This window comes from Lynx canadensis, chromosome C2 (genome assembly GCF_007474595.2).
Source record: "Lynx canadensis isolate LIC74 chromosome C2, mLynCan4.pri.v2, whole genome shotgun sequence".
Taxonomy (NCBI): Eukaryota; Metazoa; Chordata; class Mammalia; order Carnivora; family Felidae; genus Lynx; species Lynx canadensis.
The window spans coordinates 82,798,304-82,820,653 of NC_044311.2; the positions used below are offsets into that span (position 1 = coordinate 82,798,304).

The 22,350-nt window shown below is 36.5% G+C and overlaps 1 non-coding gene across 1 annotated transcript; it reads left to right on the plus strand.

The window, feature by feature from the left end:
• Window positions 1-21,950: 21,950 nt before the first annotated feature.
• Window positions 21,951-22,057, plus strand: LOC115524289. Its single transcript, XR_003972002.1, has one exon. It is a non-coding gene; the product is annotated as a U6 spliceosomal RNA (small nuclear RNA).
• Window positions 22,058-22,350: the final 293 nt, after the last annotated feature.

Genomic DNA, 22,350 nt, shown 5'->3' on the forward strand with positions numbered 1-22,350 from the left:
TCAGCTGAGGATCAACTTTGAAAGCAGTTAATTTAAAAATAGCAGGATTGTCATATTAAGTCCTCCAGAACACCTAGAAACTGAAAAAATTCTGGGGATGTTGCATAGAAGGAAGATTGTTGGATCTCAGCATGTTTTACACACACACACACACACACACACACACACACACCTCTACCTGAATGGGAAAATACAATCACAGATACCAAACACTGAGATGACACAGATTTTAGATTTTCCAAAAGATTTTTAAAAAAAGCTGCTAAAACATGTTTGAATGAACAATTGCAAATGCTCTTGATTCAAACATTAAAATAGAACCTATCAGTAAATAAATAGAAAAAAAAAATATTATATGTATGTATGTATACAAATAGAAATTTCAGAGTGGAAAAATGCAGTAATCAAAATATACAAATTTCCAGAAGGACTAAATGGCAGTGGAAATGAGAGAAGCAAAAGTCAGCATGATGGTTATTTTATGTGCCAGCCTAGCCAGGCCATAGTATCCAGATATTTGGTTGAACACTATTCTGGCTGTTTTTCTGTGAGGGTATTTTTGGATGAGATTTACATTAAATTGGTGGATTTTAAATAAAGCAGATCTCCCTCTATATTGCAGGTGATCCACATCCAGTGAGTTCCAAGTCTGAGTAGAGCAAAAGGAACTTCCCTGAGGGAAAAAGGATGGAATTCAGCCAATGGACTGCTTTAGGCTTTCAACTGCAACTCTATTCCTGGATTGAAACTACAAATCTTTCTTGGGTCTTCAGCCTGAGAGTTACCTCCATCAGATTTTGAACTCACTAAGCCTCCACAAAGAATCACGTGAGCCAATTTCTTAAAATAAATTTCTTTCTATATGTGCACATCCTATTTGTTCTGTTTCTTTGCAAAACCCTAACACAATCAGTAAAAACTTGAAGTTAAATCATGGAAATTATCCAATCAGAAACAACAGAGAAAAAAAAGATTGGAAAAATGAACAGTATGTACCAAAGAACACTATTAATAAAGTGAAAGGCAACCCATGGAATGGAAGAATATATGTGGTATCTTATTGCAGATAAGGTATTAGTAATCAGAATATGTAAATAACTCCTGCAACAACAACAAAAATATTTTTTAAGTGGACAAAGGATTTAAATAGACAGTTGCCCAAATAAGATATACAAATTGTGGATAAACACATGGAGAGAATGTTCACACGTCACTAATCATTAGGGAAAAAGCAAATCAAAGCCACTATGAGATATCACTTTATACCTGTTAGGATAGCTATTACCAAAAATAAAATAAATAAAAATAAAACCCCAGAAATTAACAAGAGTTGGTGATGTTGTGGAGAAATTGGAATCCTTGTGCATTGCCGGTGGGAATGTAACAGATGTTACAGGTAATCTAACAGATGCTTGTACACCCATGTCCATAGTAGCATTATTCACAATATCCGAATGTGTAAGCACCCAAATGTCCACTGACTGATGAATGAATAAACAAAAAGTGCTATATACTCTTAATGGAATATTATTTGGCTTAAAAAGGAATGAGATTCTGATACATGCTACAACATGGATGAACTTTGTAGATGGTAATGCCAAGTGACATAAGCCAAACACAAAAGGACAAATTCTGTGTCAATTCCACTTATATGAAGTCACAGAATAGTCCAAATTCATAGAGTCACCGATATATACTGGTGACCAGGGTCAGAAAGGAAGACCACAGAGAGTGGAGAGTTATGTTTTAATGGATATAAAGTCTCAGTTTGAGATGTCAAAAAAGTTCCAGAGATAGTGGTAATGTTTGCAGAACCATGTGAATGTAAATGGCACCAAACTGTACAGTTAAAACAGTTGAAATGGTAAATGTGCCATTTCATATCAAATTGCCTATCTTGCAATTTAAAAAGAACAGGAGGACACAGTGAAAACAACGGAGTAGGAAAATCATCTCCTCCACAGAAGTGAGAACACTGGCAAAATTTGTCATATATAAACTTTTCAGAACTCTGGACATATTCCAAAGGCTTGTAACAATCTGGAAAGCATATACTCAAAAATGATAATAAAAGAAGAGAGAGCCTGAATCTTGTTAGGAGCAGCAAGCTTAGTGGCATGTTACAAACAGCCCACAGTCAGAGGGCAAACCAGCAGGTTAGCTGCCGCTGGGGTGTGCCGAACAGAGTAGGACCTCCTTCAAATGGCCAGAGAATTGCCATTATTATCATTATTATTATTATTATATTATTATTTTGTGCTGTTGATATTTAAAGTCTGGGTAGACATAGCAGTCTGGAGGACAATGCTCTGAACCTTGACTTTGGCTAAATCTGGGTAATAATTAATATATTTTTAAAATTATATATTTTAATTAATTTTAGCATACTTTTTACCTCTCAGGTATCTCTATTTAATAATAGATGATTGTTCTACTAGTAGGCAACTAGAATTTTTTAAATCCTATATGCTCTTTTTATATAGCATGCCAATTAATCATATCCTTTAACAATTTACTTTTGCTGGGTGAAAACATAAAATTTGGGTATTTCTCTCTCTCTAATGTCTCTCTCTGTCTTTCTCTGTCTCTCTATCTCTCTGTCCTCTGTCTCTCTCCTTCTCTCTCTCGCTCCCTCTCTCTCTCTCTCTCACACACACACACACACACGCACACACACTTTGGTTCTCCCAAATAGTTTCAAGTACAAATAAATTACTATTATTCAGCAAAGCCAAGTAAGTTCTAAGATATCCAAGAATAACTTTATTCCAAACCTTGACAACTCGTAAAATGAATAATTTTCATTTCAAAAGGCAGGGCAGGACCATAATAGAAATGATTTCCACTGAGACACAAAAGAGTAAGTTTTCTCCAGCACCAGGAACTTTTGGGTTAGGAACATTTTTTTAGTGCAGTAGATTAATTCACTGCTAATTTTGTCCAGTTAATTTTTCATTACACTAGTCCCCCTTATCTGTGGTGGATACAAGACTCCCAGTGGATGCCTGAAACTGTAGATGGTAACAACCCTATGTATCTGTACTCACTCTTCTCCTTCTTGTGATGAGGTGAGATGATAAAATGCCTACATGATGACATGGATGAGGTGAATGATGTAGGCATATGACAGTGTTAGGCTGCTAGTGACTTCTGATGATACGTCAGAAGGAGGATCATCTCCTTCTAGACTGCAGTTGACCTTAGGTATCGGAAACCACAGATAAGGGGGGATTACTGCACACACACACATTCCAGTTATTTCTGGCATGAAATGTTATCTAAATGTTGTTCATGTCTGCAAGACTAGAATTTTGGATTTATGGCTAAGCATGGGTGTTGGCCTTATATATCAAATTATCATTAACTACCTATGAAGATTTTAAAATCCAAGATGAAAGAACACCAAAGACAGTTTGTTTGGCTTAGAAGTGTTGGGCTGAGAAGCACGTTCTTAATAATGTGTCACATGAACCAGATAAACCAGATGATCCCACAGAAGATAGAAAATGTTTTGTCTCACTTTCATTCATCTGCATCTGATTTTCAGGTGCAGGTACCCCCCTGTTGAGAAAACAGATAGCCACCACCAGCTACACCAGAGCTCTCTTCTGAGCTTGTCAATTCCCTGTCTACATCAGCAACTCTCTTTAGGAATTCTTATTCAGGTTAGAGTTCCACATCTAGTTCATCACCACATGTTCCTGGACACATGTTGGAAAAGTATTAGGAATCCTCACTGCTTTCACTGGGTCCGCGGTGAGTCACCTCTTGCCTGGATTATTGAAGTTGTCTCCTATGTCATCACTTGCCTTTCATCTCTCTATAGTTTATTCTCACTGCAGCAGCCAGAGGGATCCTATTAAGATAAATCATGTCACTTCCTGATTCAGAACCTTCCAGTGACGCCTGGATCCCCTATGAGTAAGAGTTAAATTCCTAGAATGGTCTGTGACCATGTTCTACAACAGAAATGTAAAGTTAGCCACAATTTTCTAGTAATCGGTTTAAAAGATAAAAAGAAACAGGCCAATAAAAATTTAAAGATATTCTGTTTGGATCAATAATCCAATATTATCATGTCAACATATAAATCAATATAAACATTATTAATGAGATACTTTACATTTTTAAAGGTCTTTTAAAAACTAGTGTGTAAACAACACTCTCGATTCAGTCAAGCACTCAAGTGCTCAAAGCCACATGTGGCCAGTGGCTACTATACTGAAATTAAAGAACTATAAAATCCAATTTGATTTACCACATGCCCTCAACTCTGTGAACTCACCTCCTTATATTCACCCCTCACTCATTCTCTAGGAAGCACACTGGACTTTGCGATTTGTCATTTTTAGTGAATCTTTCCTGATAACACTCTAAAATGAAACCCAAGTCTACAGCACTCACCTTCTTATTGCTTCATTTGTTAATAATATCTATCACTTGGAATATATCATATTTTTCCTTTACTTTTTGGTGCTTACTTTTTCTGTATTGTACACTAGAATTTAAACTCAATTAGGGCAACAAATGTTACCTGTTTTGATCACTGCTTGTAATCAACAGAAAGAGAAGAGTGCCTGGAACACAGGCAGTGCTAAATAATATTTAGCACTTGTTAAATAAAAGGTTGCATTCCTATCATAGTTCACTACTTAGATACTGAAGTTCTAGATAAGTATTACCTTTCCTCCAGACACTGTGGGCTACATTTCTCACTTTGAGGTTGGCCAAAGCTAAGCAATAGACCCCAAAGCCACCATTTTGAGAACATGTAGTGTTTCAGCAAAAGAATAATAATTAGAGAGGTGTCAGGGGTGGCTCAGTTAGTTAAACAACCAATTCTTGGTTTTAGCTCAGGTGAGGATCTCAGGTTTGGTGAGTTCAAACCCTGCGTTGGGCTCTGCACTTACAATGTGGAGCCTGCTTGAGAATCTCTCTCTCCCTGCCTCTCTGACCCTCGACTCATGAGCTCTGTCTTGCTCTCTCTCAAAATAAATAAATAACTTTAAAAAAATATACTCATTAATAAGATTAACATACATGTTTTCAGAATCAAGTCTCTCTGGTATTGCTTTCAGCCTAGCAACATACCCCCTCATGCATTCTTTTTTTCTCCATTTTATATACTCCACTTAAAAATACAGAACACCTGGGTGGCTTAGGTGGTTAAGAGCCTGACTCTTGATTTCAGCTCAGGTCATGATATCACAGTCATGAGTTCAAGCCCCTGGTGAGTGTGGAGCCTGCTTGGGATTCTCTTTCTCCTCTCTCTCTGCCCCTCCCCTGCTCATGCACTTGTGCACTCTCTCTTTCTCTCTGTCTCTCACAGTATATAAACATTAAAAGATAAATTTAAAAATATAGCCAAGAAATGGAATCCAGAAGCTCTTGCTCTGGCAATGAGTTGATATATGAGTTATCAATTCACTAAGTTTAGTGAGTTATCCCTCACTAAAAGAATTTCAAGAGATTTTTCCAAAGGGTTTTTTTTTCCCTTAAAAATTGAATGTTATAGGGGCGCCTGGGTGGCGCAGTCGGTTAAGCGTCCGACTTCAGCCAGGTCACGATCTCGCGGTCCGTGAGTTCGAGCCCCGCGTCGGGCTCTGTGCTGACAGCTCAGAGCCTGGAGCCCGTTTCGGATTCTGTGTCTCCCTCTCTCTCTCTGCCCCTCCCCTGTTCATAGCTCTGTCTCTCTCTGTCTCAAAATAAATAAACGTTAAAAAAAAAAATTAAAAAATATTGGAATGTTATCACTCAGGTATAGCTCTAACCATTATTCATTTATTGTCTTTTTTTTTTCTGATTGTTTCTTCTCAATTTTTAATAAGCAACTGAGAGTAATGGCAAACTGAGAGTAAGTAAAATTTGTTACCCGGCTGGTTTTCATACAGCAAGGATTGGCTGTTGCCATTTGCAACACTGATTGGCATCATAAGTAAGCATAAAATCAGGAGTTATGTTTGTCAAGAAATATAGGGTTTATAAAAGTAAATTAAAAGCATTAATGTTGAGTCATTTCCATAATACCTCTTTAAATTAGTCTAAAAGAATCCAAGTCTTTTCCTTGATTACTGAGGCAGGTAAATTGCCATCTTAAGTATATTCAATGGTAGATGCTAAACTTTGTGTGTGAGTGTGTATGTGTACTTAGCATAGAAATAAGCACTGAAGGCCACTTCCCAAATGGTTTTACCTTTTTGGATTTCACTTTAATTTTGCTTCTACATATTTTTATATTATTTTTATATATACTTTTGAGCCCTTCAGCATCTGAAAAAATCTATTTGGCTCAAACACTTAATTGGTAATTTCCATAAGGAATATTTTAGATTTAAGTCTTTTTGTTCCCTCAGAACTTTTAATGCCATTGTCTACTAAGAGCTCATGAGCTCATGAGAAGACCAATGTCATTTACTTCGCTAATTTGTAGGTATACTATTTGAGTGTTGTTTCTTTGTTTTTCTCTATAAAATTGTTTAGATCTTCTTAGTTAAGGTAACTTGGTTAAATTGCTTAGTGGCTGGCATGGAATTCCTCATCTTTATAATCTTCCTTGAATAAGAGTCTTGACTATAAGAACTGTGGGGGTGGTGAGCACATGGGGTGGCACACTCTCCTCCTTTATAGAGGTGTGATGCCCACACACAAGACAGCCCCCTTTCCCTCCCATTCCCAATGCCAAATAAAGGGTTTTGCCCGGCCATCCTTAGCAGATCTCTTCATCTTTTTGCAGATTATTAAAAACCAGTGTACCAAACCTTCTCCATATTTCAGTGATACTTCTATTTCAACACAGTGAGTTTTCTTCAATGAAATGGATAAGCTAAAAAAAAATTATGGATATCAGATATTCCATTATCTAAGGACTTATATGAAATTCATAGTGATGTAGTATGAGAATTCTATGACTATATGATAGTATTGTTCCATAGTAAATATGACTTCTTCCACAAACAAATTTGAGCACTAGAATAAATGTTTCTTTAAGTACATGGCTGTGTGTGGCAGGAATGAAGGAAAGAAGGAAGGGGAGAAAAGTAATTGTAATACTGTTCTATAGTTGGCTCCTGAGGAATGGTCTTCTAGCAGAGCCTTTTGCCTATCCCTTTGGCACATTGTATCCAATTCAAAATGTAAACAAGTGGAGCGCCTGTAATCTGAAGGCCCTGTTGGTAAAATACTGTACCACCAGGGAAATCTTAGGCCACATTACTATCTTAGTCTCAGGTTCTCAATTTATGAGTACACCTATTGAAAGCTACAATCTTATCAAACAAAAATGTGGTAGTATAGTATGGTTACATAAATGCAAAAAAATATGAAGATTTGCTATGTCACACACTTTCTATGATGCAATCCAACAATTCCTTACATTCCTTTGATGATTTATGAGATACCAAGGTTTTCATCATCATTATCTTATTTGAGCCTGAGAGGTATAACAGATTGATATTGTCAAATTTTTCCTACTGAAAAGGAAAAGAGATCACTATAGAAACCAAGTAATTTAGCCAAAGTTATAGAGTAGACAATGTGACCATGAGTAAAGGAAATCTCATTTAAAGCAGTCAGGACACCCAAAGTGAGTAGCTATCCTGCACATACCATTCCTTGCAGCTTGCATAAACAGCAGGAAGAAGGAAGATAAGAATTGTTTTGACAAGGGAGGCCATTTTCACATAGGAATTTCATTTCCGGCTTTTCAGAAAAAGAAGAAACTTTCCTCCTTAACCTAGCAGCAGTGCACTAACCACCACTTGCAGCAAATGAGAAACCACTATAACCTCCAACCCTTGTTCTTCTCCAATGAATTTTGTTTAAAGCCACTCTTCTCAATTTCCTTCCAAACTTTATAAAAGCTGACTTCTCTCCGTCTCTTCAGATTTGCCTATGATTTGACATAGTTCGTCCCGATTGCATTTCCTCTGCCATTCCCAAATAAACTTATCTTGGTACTAAAATAAGTGGCTATTTTATTTTAAGGTTGACAACAGTATGGAAGCCATAATTGCAACCCAGATCTATGAGTCCTGGTTCAACATTCTCTCTCAGCAACATAGTGAATCATAGTTCCACAAGCTCCAAAATATATACGGCAACAAGAGTGGAAATAATCCAATAAAAAGACTTCCAGTTGCCCTCTCAATCCCCTCTGGGCCATAATAACCCACAAGTCACTTTAATTTTTTCTCTCTTCCCCTTATACACCCTTAAATTGTGTGTCAGCTGCATTTTTCTCTGCCAGCTTAGAACTAGATATTCCCAGGATTTAACTGTGATATATTCAACCCAGGACTTGTACCTGAGCACCAGGAACCATGGCTTTGTCTTTCAGTAAGACAACAGGGGCCTTCTTTCATCTCACTGTACTTGTCCAAAAGCCTAGAAACTAGAGATAAGAATAAAAGGACTGACGAAATGTAATCTCTCTTCCTTTTTTCCCTCACCCCCAGCTACGGTTTTCTGATTCGTTTCAACCCTCTTTGTGGCACATAAGGTATAGACGTTTCAAGAAGACACACAGTAGTAGTAGAGCAGCAGGCACTTTTAAGCCTCATGATTTGTGTTGGCTTGGCATTTCCCAAAGGCGTTTCTTTGGGGATCAAATTACTTACAAAGCCTGTGTGCTCCACAGGGAAATCAGATGAGTGAGCAGAGCAAAGCCGTTTCAAAAGGCTCATGTATCACTTTGGGAAATCAAAGTTTCTCGTGAAACTCTAAATCTGGAGCTTAGCCCTTTGACAAGTCATTTCAAACCCTACATTAAAATCCCTGACCCCTTTGGAATTACAGTTGGTTTAAATGTTTCTGGATAAGTAAAATGTTGTCCTACAATGAGGAAAAAGCAAATTGCCATTTGAAAAAACCAGTCTTTGGCATCATGTTGGAACTCAGGAAGATTGTTTTCTTTTTCATCATTACTGTGTGTCAAACGTAATCACAAAGTCACAGTTCTCAATGGCAGAAAGAATATATATCCTTGATATATATTCAACCACAAATACTTTTTTGAGCTCTAATTCACTGACCTCAGCCTTGGGCCACTTCATCTTCAAGAAAGCCTACCAGAAAAAAAATAAGAAGAAAAAAGCAAGAGTCAGTGATAACTAAATTGTATTTTCAAGAGCTATTCCAATTCTTAAATTATACATTTTTTTTTGTGAAGTAAAAAAAAGTTATGGGGTCATATATGGTATTGAGAGGAAAGAAGGTCTCTGCTTAAGACAAATTACTTACGTTCAAATTCTTCCATCAAATATTTATGTGATCTTAGTGAATCAAAACACAGCTCTGTTTTCTATTTTCCTCATCTGAAAAGTTGTATTTAAACAAACTTGATTCTGACCTAAAATTCTGGAAATGTTTCCTGTGTGAACCAAATAAGACAATAGATATGAAGGCTTTTAATATTATAAAAAGCTTTTTGAATATCTGGATTTTTACTTGTTAGTTGAGGGCCCAAGGCCGTGAGGAATTAGAACTTCATCCCCTGGAGAAGGAGGAGGAAGGAGTAATGGAATGTCATTCAGGCTGGCGACATAAGCCAGGGTGCCCAAAGTTAGTAAAAATATGGTTTTGTGGGAGAAATGCTGATTGGTCCCACAAAATGAGAATATACTGTCGAGTATGATAAAGTGGCAGACAAAATGACAGGTTGGTGTCAGATCATGGAGGAACTCAAGTGTTGTGGCATCTTTTAGCCAGCCCCAAGCTTTATATTGTTAAGCCTCAAAGTCACTTTCCAGGGTGTGAAATGCTTCTTCTTGTTTGCAGTGGGCCCAGGAAATCAGACTGCTCTCAGGACATCCATCAGCACAGCTCATTGTAGTCCATTCTGGCTGAGTGCATTTGCATCCCCTAAACTTTCCTGTATTAAAGAGAGCCAGAGATAAACTGTAGTATAATCTTAAAGCACACAAAGATTATGCTGCTTCTTCTTCTTCTTCTTCTTCCTTCTTTTTTAATGAAGAAGTTTGTAAAAACTTTACCTACTGAATTAAATTTGAATTTGACCATACTGGAAATAGTGTAAATTATAAAATTAACACTGTCAAAACTTAGCTGTCCAAATAACTGCTAAATTATTAAAAGGTAGTATGGACATTGAGTTTTGTATATCGAGCTAGGATAGCTCCCCATAAGGGTAAATGTTATATCTGGGAATTAAAATGAATGTTAATATTTAAGAAATATTATTATATTTGAAAAAAGAGAAAATATTTCTTGCAATAAAATACCTGAAGTTTAAATATGCTGTTCTAGATTAGCATTGTTGGCAAATATATGTAATTCACAGGGTAGGATTATATCAATGACCAAAAGCCCTATGAAACATTTTAAATTAAAAGACAAACTATTAACTTTTAGGTAAAAAGGGTTATTTGGTGGATTAGGATTTAATCCAAATTATTTTTGGATTACTTTATATATTTTGGATTATTTATATGTTACTTCAATATCACATTAGTACCAAAATCGTTGTCCTTTTATTACAGAGTATTTGATATCATGGTATCATATTAAAATTACATATGTTCCTTTGTGAGTTCTAGGTTAATATTAAGAAGATAATCCTGCAAATGCAAATACCTTAACAAAATCCTACAAATATTTTAACAAAAATATCCTGCAAATATTTTAACAAATATTTAACAAAATGAATTCTTAATTCTCACACCAAATGCAAAATGGGCATAAAATTACACAAATATTAAATAATAATGTTCGGGAAGTAATTGTAAAATAATTAAAAACCCATCAAGATGAAACATCACATTAAAAGATAATTTATACTTATTATTTATAACATATTATACTGATAATATGATTAGGTAATTTTGACACATAATAAATATTATAGTTTAATATTATTTTAAATTTTCTACATTTTCCTTGCTTTTAATCCACATTTAATCCCTTTGTTTTTTTTTTTTTATGAAGTTTATTGACAAATTGGTTTCCATACAACACCCAGTGCTCATCCCAAAAGGTGCCCTCCTCAATACCCATCACCCACCCGCCCCTCCCTCCCACCCCCCATCAACCCTCAGTTTGTTCTCAGTTTTTAACAGTCTCTTATGCTTGGCTCTCTCCCACTCTAATGTCCTTTTTTTTTTTTTTTTTTTCCTTCCCTCCCCCATGGGTTCCTGTTAAGTTTCTCAGGATCCACATAAGAGTGAAACCATATGGTATCTGTCTTTCTCTGTATGGCTTATTTCACTTAGCATCACACTCTCCAGTTCCATCCACGTTGCTACAAAAGGCCATATTTCATTTTTCTCATTGCCACGTAGTATTCCATTGTGTATATAAACCACAATTTCTTTATCCATTCATCAGTTGATGGACATTTAGGCTCTTCCATAATTTGGCTATTGTTGAGAGTGCTGCTATGAACATTGGGGTACAGTGCCCCTATGCATCAGTACTCCTGGATCCCTTGGGTAGATTCCTAGCAGTGCTATTGCTGGGTCATAGGGTAGGTCTATTTTTAATTTCTGAGGAACCTCCACACTGCTTTCCAGAGCGGCTGCACCAATTTGCATTCCCACCAACAGTGCAAGAGGGTTCCCGTTTCTCCACATCCTCTCCAGCATCTATAGTCTCCTGATTTGTTCATTTTGGCCACTCTGACTGGCGTGGAGGTGATACCTGAGTGTGGTTTTGATTTGTATTTCCCTGATAAGGAGCGACGCTGAACATCTTTTCATGTGCCTGTTGGCCATCTGGATGTCTTCTTTAGAGAAGTGTCTATTCATGTTTTCTGCCCATTTCTTCACTGGGTTATTTGTTTTTCGTGTGTGGAGTTTGGTGAGCTCTTTATAGATTTTAGATACTAGCCCTTTGTCCGATATGTCATTTGCAAATATCTTTTCCCATTCCGTTGGTTGCCTTTAGTTTTGTTGGTTGTTTCCTTTGCTGTGCAGAAGCTTTTTATCTTCATAAGGTCCCAGTAATTCACTTTTGCTTTTAATTCCCTTGCCTTTGGGGATGTGTCGAGTAAGAGATTGCTACGGCTGAGGTCAGAGAGGTCTTTTCCTGCTTTCTCCTCTAAGGTTCTGATGGTTTCCTGTCTCACATTTAGGTCCTTTATCCATTTTGAGTTTATTTTTGTAAATGGTGTGAGAAAGTGGTCTAGTTTCAACCTTCTGCATGTTGCTGTCCAGTTCTCCCAGCACCATTTGTTAAAGAGGCTGTCTTTTTTCCATTGGATGTTCTTTCCTGCTTTGTCAAAGATGAGTTGGCCATATGTTTGTGGGTCTAGTTCTGGGGTTCTATTCTATTCCATTGGTCTGTGTGTCTGTTTTTGTGCCAATACCATGCTGTCTTGATGATGACAGCTTTGTAGTAGAGGCTGAAGTCTGGGATTGTGATGCCTCCTGCTTTGGTTTTCTTCTTCAAAATTCCTTTGGCTATTCGGGGCCTTTTGTGGTTCCATATGAATTTTAGGATTGCTTGTTCTAGTTTCGAGAAGAATGCTGGTGCAATTTTGATTGGGATTGCATTGAATGTCCACATTTAATCCCTTTGAATGAACTACCAACAAGTCTAGAATTTAATTGTAAAAATATTGACAAGCACCCTGTTAGACAGTTTTTAGTAAGAGGTCCTGCCAAGATAAGCTGTGACCATTATTGGAAAATATTCTGTACTCGTAAGGATACAGCTAGCCCAAGATGTGGCGACAAAAAACTGAAATATTCACTTAACACAGAAACATTTATTTCTCACTGATTCAAAGTCCTCTGAATATCAAGTTTCTTTAAAGGGCAGCTCCCTTCTAAAAGTGATTCAAGACCCAAACCTACTTACTTCTCATCACTGCCCATTAGTCAGATGTAGTAATATGACCCCACCAAAACAAAAGAGCTGGGAATTTTTTTCTGCCCAATGCAGAGAACACAAGACACTAGAAAGTGTCTAACACACCTCCCAACATATACTCTTCCTCTTGTATGCCCTCTTTGGTAATTTCTGTTTCCTTATTGCTACCCAAAACATCTTCTCTTACTACGAGATAATATCTCAGGTTTGCTTCTCTTCATTGTCCTGAATGCCAATATGAGAAAAGATATCTCATAACTAAATTCCTCTACAATAAATGCTGACACGTGATCTGATCTGTGACTATGATTAGTAATATTAACACAGACAGCTAGTTTTTTCTGTTTATTGAGCATAAACCAAATGCCCAGATTTATGCTATAGACTCTTGTTTAATCTGTTACCTATGACATAGATACTATTATCCTTATTTTGATGCAGAGATAAGTAAAGCCACCAATATCACATAACCAATATATGGCCAAACTGTGATGTAATGTTGGATCTATTTGACAACAAAGGCTGTGATCTTCCCATCCTTGTCCACACCTCTCATGCCCTCCCTTCATCTATCAAATGAGTATAAAGTGTAAATTCTCTTATAAATGTGGCCAAAAAAAAATTGAATTCAACCAAGTCATCAAAAACCAAGGAACAAGAGAAAACTTAAGGATGTAGGGCTACAAAAAGAGTTCTTAGACTTGACACAAAAACTGTAGTCTATAAAAGGAAAAGGTAGTAGGTTAGTCCTATTAGAAAACAAAGCAAAATGAAACGAAAAGCTATTGCATGTGACAGACTGTGGAGAGCATAAAAAAGAAAGTCTATGGACAGAACAGTCAGTATTATCCTCATCTTCACGAGGTATAGTCCATGTTGTTGAGCTTATATTTAACTTCTTTCCCTGACTGTGAGTCCTTCGAGCAAACACTATATATTGTGTGTATATGTATGTATGTGTGTATATATATGTGTGTGTGTGTGTGTGTGTGTGTGTACAATAGGCTTATAACTCACCATTTTATAATAATAAGAAGAATAATTATAAATCCTATTAGAAACTGGGCAAAAGACATGAACATACATGGCACCAAAGAGGCTATATTTCACATGGTAAATGTCATATCAGTTCATGAAAAAAATGTTCAACATTTCACTACACAGCTACCAGAGTGGCTAAAATAAAAATGGTGACAACATTAAATGCTGGTGAGGATATGGAAAAGCCGAATCACTTGTACATTGCTAATGGGAATAGGAAATTGGACAGCCACTCTAGAAAAGTCTGGCAGTTCATTTTTTTTAAAAAGTAAATATACTACTTATACCTATGAAACAACTCAATACTTACATCCTTGAACATTTATCCCAGAAACATGAAAGCATAAGTTCATACAGAAACATACGAAACACAGGTTCATAGAAACTTTATTTGAAATGTCCAAAACATGGAAAGCACACAGGTGTCCTTCAATGGATGAATGGTTAAACAAACCATGGTATAGTCAATGTTATGGTCAGAGGTATAGATCTACTGATTCACTGCAATGGCTAATGTTTTGAATCAGTGGCAAGGCACATGGAAGAAATAAGATTGGAAGATTGTTGACAAAGACTGGAAAAGAGGTATAATCCAGAGGTCAGAATGTGAATACTCACTAAAAATGACCCTTTTGGACTAGAGTTACAGAAATGTAGTAACAGTGTTGTGGTTGCAGTCAGTCATACTCCCCATTTACTCTACTGTTTGCTCAAAGGACTCACAACATGAGTATAGAGTCAGGGAAAGCAGTTAAATACATGCCCAACAACACGGACCTCACCTCATGAAGGTGAGGATAATACTGACTGTCCAATCTGCCAGAATCAGAGAAACGTATTAAACTCAAAAGGGGGCCAATAGCTAGGGGAACTAGCAAGATGTCTTGTGTGAAGTTGAATATGTTGGACCAGTTCCATCATGAAAGGGGCAATGAGTTGGCCTCACTGGAATAGATACTGCCATTTTCCCTGCCTGCCCACTGTTTCTCTGACAACAGCACTATGGACTTAATGAATTCACTATTGTAAGAACACCCACAACATTGCTTCCAAACACACCTTACATCAGAAGTAATACAATAGGCTTATGTTCATGGTAATGGCTATCCAACCGTACAGAAACATCTGGCATCTGGTATATGGACTTGCCAACTGAAGACACAGTTAAAGCACCAGCTAGAAAACATTACCATCCAAAGTTAAAGTGCTTTCTTTCAGAATGTGATCCACTCATTGAGCTAATGACTATTCTGGCTGTATCTCTCATGACCAGAATATATGGGTACCAAAGTTAATGGTTGGAAATGGAGGTGGTATTTATTGTTTTCCTCCTTGACTTTGGACTTTGCTAGCTTAAAGATCTTAATACATAAGAAAAAAATTTTTATTAGGGTCACTTAATTATGAGTTGACATGAATACTGACTATTTCCCACTTTACTTATCACTGAATACAAAGGCAAAAAGTAAGAAAGATGAAAGAAAGAAAGAGAAAAGAAAAGAAAAGAAAAAAGAAGAGGAGGAAGAAGGGAGGGAGAGAGGGAGTGAGGAAGGAAGAAGAGGAGGAGGAGAGGAAGGAGAGGAGAAAAAGGAGAAGAGGAGAAGAAGACAAAGAAGACTGCTATTAAAGCAACTGATCCTGATTATCAAAGGGGTAAGGTTGGTGTTAACATTTTTCAGCCAGTAAGGAATTTGTCTGAAACACAAAAAATCCTCTGGAACACAGAGGGGCCCTTTATTCCTTCTATGTTCAGTGATAAAAGATTATAACAACCTTAAACAAACAGGATCCATGGGTTCAAACACTCAAAATAAAGGTTTAAGAAACCTCCCTAGGTCCCCTACCAGGTAAAGATAAAATCCTGACTGAGAGCAAAGGGACAAGGAATGGTACTGTAGAAAGGAAGCCATCCATGAATAAGCACAACATTGTGACCAGTGACAGAAAAGATGACTAGAAACTAATAAAACTAGTTTCCTGTGTTACATATATATTCATGACTAATGCCATTGTCTTTCCATGTGCTATTATAGTAACTTGCATTAGATATTTTAACAGATAACCGATAAATTAATTATGGATTAGCTCAATGAATTCACACAATAAAGATCTGTTCTTTACTTGTGTGGTCAGATACTTATGTTCTTTGTCAAGTTTTGGATTTCTTCCATCCAGAGACTCAAGAACCCAAGCAGCTTCCATCTTGAGGCTCTACCATTCAGTGACTTCACATTTCCAATGCCCTCATCTAATGCAGAGATGGGTAAAAGGCATGAAAAATTGGAATACTGTGCACCTCACACTGAAATTGTTCAGCCTTCATGGATAATCACACGTGAATACATCAGATTTGCTGAGAAATGTGGAAGCAAAGGTATTTGTTTCTCTTCAGATGGCTTTCTTAGAGTCCTGAGCATGCTCAGCTATAAGTATCAAGTGGTAGAAATGGTGTATTACTATAACACTTCCTTGGTGTTAGTCTTGATATGGGTTTCCTGGGCACGTGACTGTTAGATATGTAGCATTTCTGCTAAGTTCTTGGTCCACACAAGTTTTCTTGGGCTACCTAATAGTCTTCCTGCTAAAACTAGTAAGAGTGACTTCTGCTGTTTGCATTAAGAACTCTGAATGATTCAGGTCTCAAATGATGAACTATCATACATACTGGTGATTTAGGAAAGGAGGTATTATTGAGAAGTAGAATTTTCTTTGAATTTTTGAAATCATGTTCAAATTTGGTGAAACTTAAATTCTAGTTATTAGAACCAATAAAAAGAGGGATGAGGCAAAAGACCACTCTCTTCTCAAGCAGAAATAATTTGAGAGGGACAGTGTCCCTTTTTTATGGATGCCAGATATGTTCTTTTCAGTGTTTTCATTAATAACCTCTGACAATCACTCCCTCTATTTATCTTCTAGTTTTCAAACTGTTTTTCTCTGCACACAGATTGCTGTAAAATCAATTTTATTTTTATCTCAACTAGATTTCATAATAAATAAATAGAATGAACGAATAGATAGATAGATAGATAGATAGAATATCACATGTGCCATGAGTCCAAGCTTTCTATTTTGTTTTAATTCATATAATGATAGATCTGGGAAGAATGTTAGGAATGACTGTTCTATTTCCTGAAATTATAGACACTGAGACCTAAAGAGAGAAAATGTTAATTGTCTATGGTCAGTAATGTTTGGTAAAGCTTAGCTCAGAACCCCAACCCCTTGGTACCCAACTCAATGACTTTTCAATGTCCCTCTTATCTGAGGTCCTTATAATGATAGTCACTGCTCTCTAATTTCCAATTATATATCTCATTATAATCCATAGCCTCTCAAAGGCACAGAACCTAAGATTCAAATTAATGCCAAGTTAAATACTTCTGTGTTAAAAAGGTGTTCTATCAAATAATCATTAAAATATAACTCAAAAGTTTTCTCTGGTTTGAGCTCAGGTTGTGATTTTTCTGCATTCTCCATTTCCCTTGCTCCATTAACTCCTATCTTCAAATACCATTTTCTTTGCATTCTCATTGTCTTAGTTAAATGTATGTGTCTATATGAAGTAAGCTTTCCCACTAAATCAATCAGTCTCTATAATATGTTTTTAGAACATGGTTAATATATATTTTCATGAGTGACTTTTCTTATACTTGGTGACAGACATCAGAGTCAATCATGCATAGCTAACTTCAGAGATAATTAATAAGTTGCATGCCCAGATATACCAATATTCCTTTCCACAGAAAATTGCTGTTTTCATGAAAACTATTTATTAATATGCTTTTTCTTAGAACGTGAATTCCTGCCCTGGTCTCTTGCATTGGTAATTGAGTGATACAACAAACCATATTTTAATACAAAAAAAAGTAATAGAGGTAATGGATCTAACCACATTTTCATGCAGTTAGAGACCATTGGAATCACCAAAATCAAATTGAAAGATATACCAATAATTAACAAAGACCAGTTCTTTTTTCTGGAGAGTCATTGGCCTATACCCAGTCCCACTCTATTCTCTTTGTGTCCAAAATTTTTTGTTTTATTCACAAAACACTTTGTTCAAGTGAAAATATACTTCAAACTCCAGTATGTAAATGAAGTAAAAGTAGAGTTACTCTGGATGAAGTGCATGCCTGACTAAAATCTCCTCAATTCCCATGCTGGACTTTGATGTTCAATGATGTTCAGAGGAACACAGAAGACTCCTAGGAGCACAGTTTGAGGGTACAAGACGCTTGAGACTGAAAGGCTTTTTATAGATAATCTCATCTAGACAAAAAAAAAATCCTTCATTCTGCTTGAACCAGAGCAAAAGAAGGCAAGAAAGCAGCCAATGACATATACACTCATCATCACCAGTGAGGGTAGCACTACCTTTAAGTACCTTCTCTGACATTAAAGACATTCTTGACCACAAGCTCCAGACTAATTCAGTTTTACTCATGTAGCTGCATAAACCATTTGGATATGTGCCCTAGCATATTGGTATTTATATTCAAACATTAGCAATTTAGGATTTTACCCCATCCTTCTTGTGTTAAGTATTTACTGAGAGGCTGAGTGAAACTTTAGAGAAACATGATACTCACAAACTGAGATTTAAAGGGTTTTAGATTCCAACTATATTGCTGCAAAAAAAAATGTATTTGTTGTGCATTGGATGGTAAATGTTAAATACCAGAAAGAAATAATCACTGAAACTTCTAAAAAACAGATATTTTCATAGTCCTTGGTCATACATATGACTATTCATTGTATTATGTTTTAAAAGTTGTTACCAGCTGCTCATTTTAAAAATTTTAATTCCAGTATAGTTAACATACAGTATTATATTAGTTTCAGGTATACAACATAGTGATTCAACACTTCCATACATCACCCTGTACTCAACACAAGTGCACTTCTAAATCCCCATCACCTGTTTCATCAACTGCTCCCCCCACTCCACTATCGTAACCATCAGTTTGTTCTTTATAGCTAAGAGTCTGGTTTTTTTTGTTTTGTATGTCTCTCTTTTTTTCCCTTTTTTTTTGTTCTTGTTCCTTAAAATCCCACAAATGAATGAAATTGTATGGTATTTATCTTTTTCTGACTTATTTCACTTAGCAATTCTACTCTCTAGCTCCATCCATGTTGTGGCAAATGGCAAGATTTAATTCTGTTTTATGGCTGAATAATATTCCAGTGTGTGTGTGTGTGTGTGTGTGTGTGTCCCACATTTTTCTTTGTCCATTCATCTATCAGTGGACACTCGAGCTCCTTCCATAATCGGCTATTATAAATAATACTGCAATAAACATAGGGGGCATGTATCCTTTTGAACAAGCTGCTCATTTGACTAAGGTTTTTGGTCACTTTAGTCATGCAATTTAAGTCCTTGTAACTCTTCAGGTAACCATTGATGGAATGTCTTGGTAAACTGGTTGTTTGGATTCCAGTTGCTACAGCTACATAGAAACTCAAAGTGTCCTTTGCTTCTGCATAGTTCATTGCCTTTCCTCTCATGTGGTGCACTTCACTCTTCACTCAGATTATTTTGGTCTAGATTTGGCTAAAATCCAGACTTAGGTGAAAGCAGTGTAAGGAGCTTTGGATCAGTACTAATGAGAATGACCCCTCAAGCCTACTTGATAGAAGGTTGATATGTACCAACTCTAGCCAAAGAGCCCCTTCTTAATTTAAGAGTACTGACTTGATAATGAGACTCTTAATTCATTTTCTTGTGCCTGGGTCCCTTAGATAAGGTATCTTTTTTTCCCAGATACCAGCTTGGGTTTTGGACCCTATATCTAGCTATAAAATTATGTCAAGTACTAGCAATGTTCCCTATATTAAAGGGCTAGAGAAACCTGTGGAAGAAAATCTTTAGCATCAAAGCAAAGGAAATAATGAAAATGATGTTTTGGCGGAGAACTTAAACAAAAATCTAGTCTTCCATTCAACAAAGCCATCCTGTAAGTATCAAATACCTATTATATGTCAGGCATTGTTTTAGACACTGGAGATGCAATAATGACAAAAAAAATTAAATCTCTGTTTTCATAAAATTTACATTCAAATGGGTAGACAAACCATAAATAGAATAGATATAAAGAATCGATGATATAGAGGATAATGCCAATTAATAACATGAGAAAAATAATGAAGAGTAAAGGGATAGGGAGTGACATCTGCTCTTTTAATACAAAGATATTTCTGAGGAAATAGCTTTTGAACAGAAATGTGATTAATGCAAATGTATCTCTTCTTTTAACTAAGCTCTAGAAACACAGGGCTCAATATGGGGACAAATGCAGCCAAACCATGCCCAACAACTGCTCAAGATGTGTCCAGGTGGTCTGCTCCCTTGAAATATAAAAAATATCTACTGAAAAGAGAACTTAAGACACTTTGGCTTTAGCAAGATAGGAATTCCCTGAATCTAGGACACCTACTTTTTAGACCAGCAGTACTTTTCTAGACAGTGTCCATACTTTTTTCCAGGAGTTGATGATTAGGTCAGATATATTAGAGGTTAGAGAACATGGATTATTGTTCACAAGAAGGCTAAGACAAATAGAAGAAAGTTTCCAGGCTCAGACACTATTGAAGGAGACCTCTTCCTCTAGCAGCCTCAACACCATTGCCTGCTGGCTCCCCAGGGTTTTATATACTAATTGCAGTTATCTCAGAGGCTCTCTGATTTCTTTGTTGCTATGTAGCAACAAATGAATGTAGCCCAACAACATGTTTATGAATGGTACTAAGCAAATATCTGTTGAAAGGATGAATAAATATGAAAGGACACCAACTTCTGGGATTTGCTTCTACCAGTTTAAAGCACTAAATCTGTACGTTTCACAACAGTTGGCAATCTTATCAATTGTAGTCACCAATGATTCCTTGCACAAAATAATATGTTCAATACATTTTATTAGGTGAATGACACTCTCCTAGGCCTTTCTGTTCTTTGTTCCTCAGTTCTCCTTTGCCAACCCTCTAAAAACAGTCTCTTAATTGATCAAAACATTTCAGCTAAGCATTCTCCTAACAACCAAACCTGAGCATGTTGACAAATGGGTTTATAACTTTCTTCTAATCCATCATTTGTTTCAAATTTCTATATTACATAAAAATTCCTGTCATTTCTAGACTCACAAACCTGTAATCTTTGGTTTCTTTGTCTCTTTCACCTCTTATACCAAATTGAATATAATGTTTTGACAAGTCTTCTGCAAATATATTATGCAAAAGTATTAATTATGTACTTGTGACCTGCAAGGCACTGTAAGAAGCACTGATATAAAAACTACCTTTAGGGGTGCCTGGGTAGCTCAGTTTTTTAAGCACCTGACTGTACATCAGCTCAAGTCATGATCTCACGGTTTGTGAAATCTAATTCCACGTAGGGTTCTGTGCTGACATTGTGGAACCTGATTGGGATTCTCTCTCTCCCTCACTCTCTGCCCTTCCCCCACTCTTTCTCTTCCTTTCTCTCACAATAAATAAACATTTTAAAGAAATAAATAAAAACTACCTCCAATATCAAAGGGCTTACAATCTCACAAGGAAAATGTTATAAACAGACAAATCATTAATAAGTGATAGAATAAAGAGATTTACATACAATCATGAAAACACAATGTGTTCACACAAAGTAAACTATTCTATTATAGAAGGTCAAACGAGGCTATGCCTATTTTCATTTTACAAAAACATATTATGGAGAAAGACTTTAGCAAATGTAGGTGAGGATGAAAATGTAATTTGTTGCTTAAGTAGCATGTGACTACAATGTAGGCAGTGGGGACTGAAGTTACTATACAATATGCAGGCAAGGGGCAAATGGTGTCTGGGTGGCTCAGTCCGTTAAGCATCCAACTCTTGAGTTTGGCTCAGGTCATGATCTCAGGGTCATGAGATCAATCCCTGCATCAGTCTCTGTGCTGACAGCATGGAGCTTGCCTGGGATTCTCTCTCTCTCTCTCTCTCTCACTCTCACTCTCTCACTGCCCCTCTCCCGCTTGTGTGCACATACACCTGTGCACGCCTTCTCTCTCTCTCTCTCAAAAAAAATAAACTTTTTTAAAAAAGGAAAAACAGTGCTCGCTTCGGCGGCACATATACTAAAATTGGAATGATACAGAGAAGATTAGCATGGTCCCTGCGCAAGGATGACACGCAAATTCGTGAAGTGTTCCATATTTAAAAAAAAAAAGAAAGGAAAAATAGGCAGGCAAGAGAGTGATACATTTCAGTCATACTAAACAAGATTAATCCATAAAATCCATCAATGTTTATAATACACATCGGAGAGAAAAGTGATGTTATAGAAATTCACCCTGTCATACTCAGAAACGATCTGGATTTGGAAAGGAAATCAATGATTTGGTGACATACAAAGTGCTTTCATGATATTATCTCATTTTGGTCCTCACAAAAACTTCATGATATAGAAAAGGCATAGCTTCCTTTTATTAAAGAGTAAACTGAGTCTAAGCG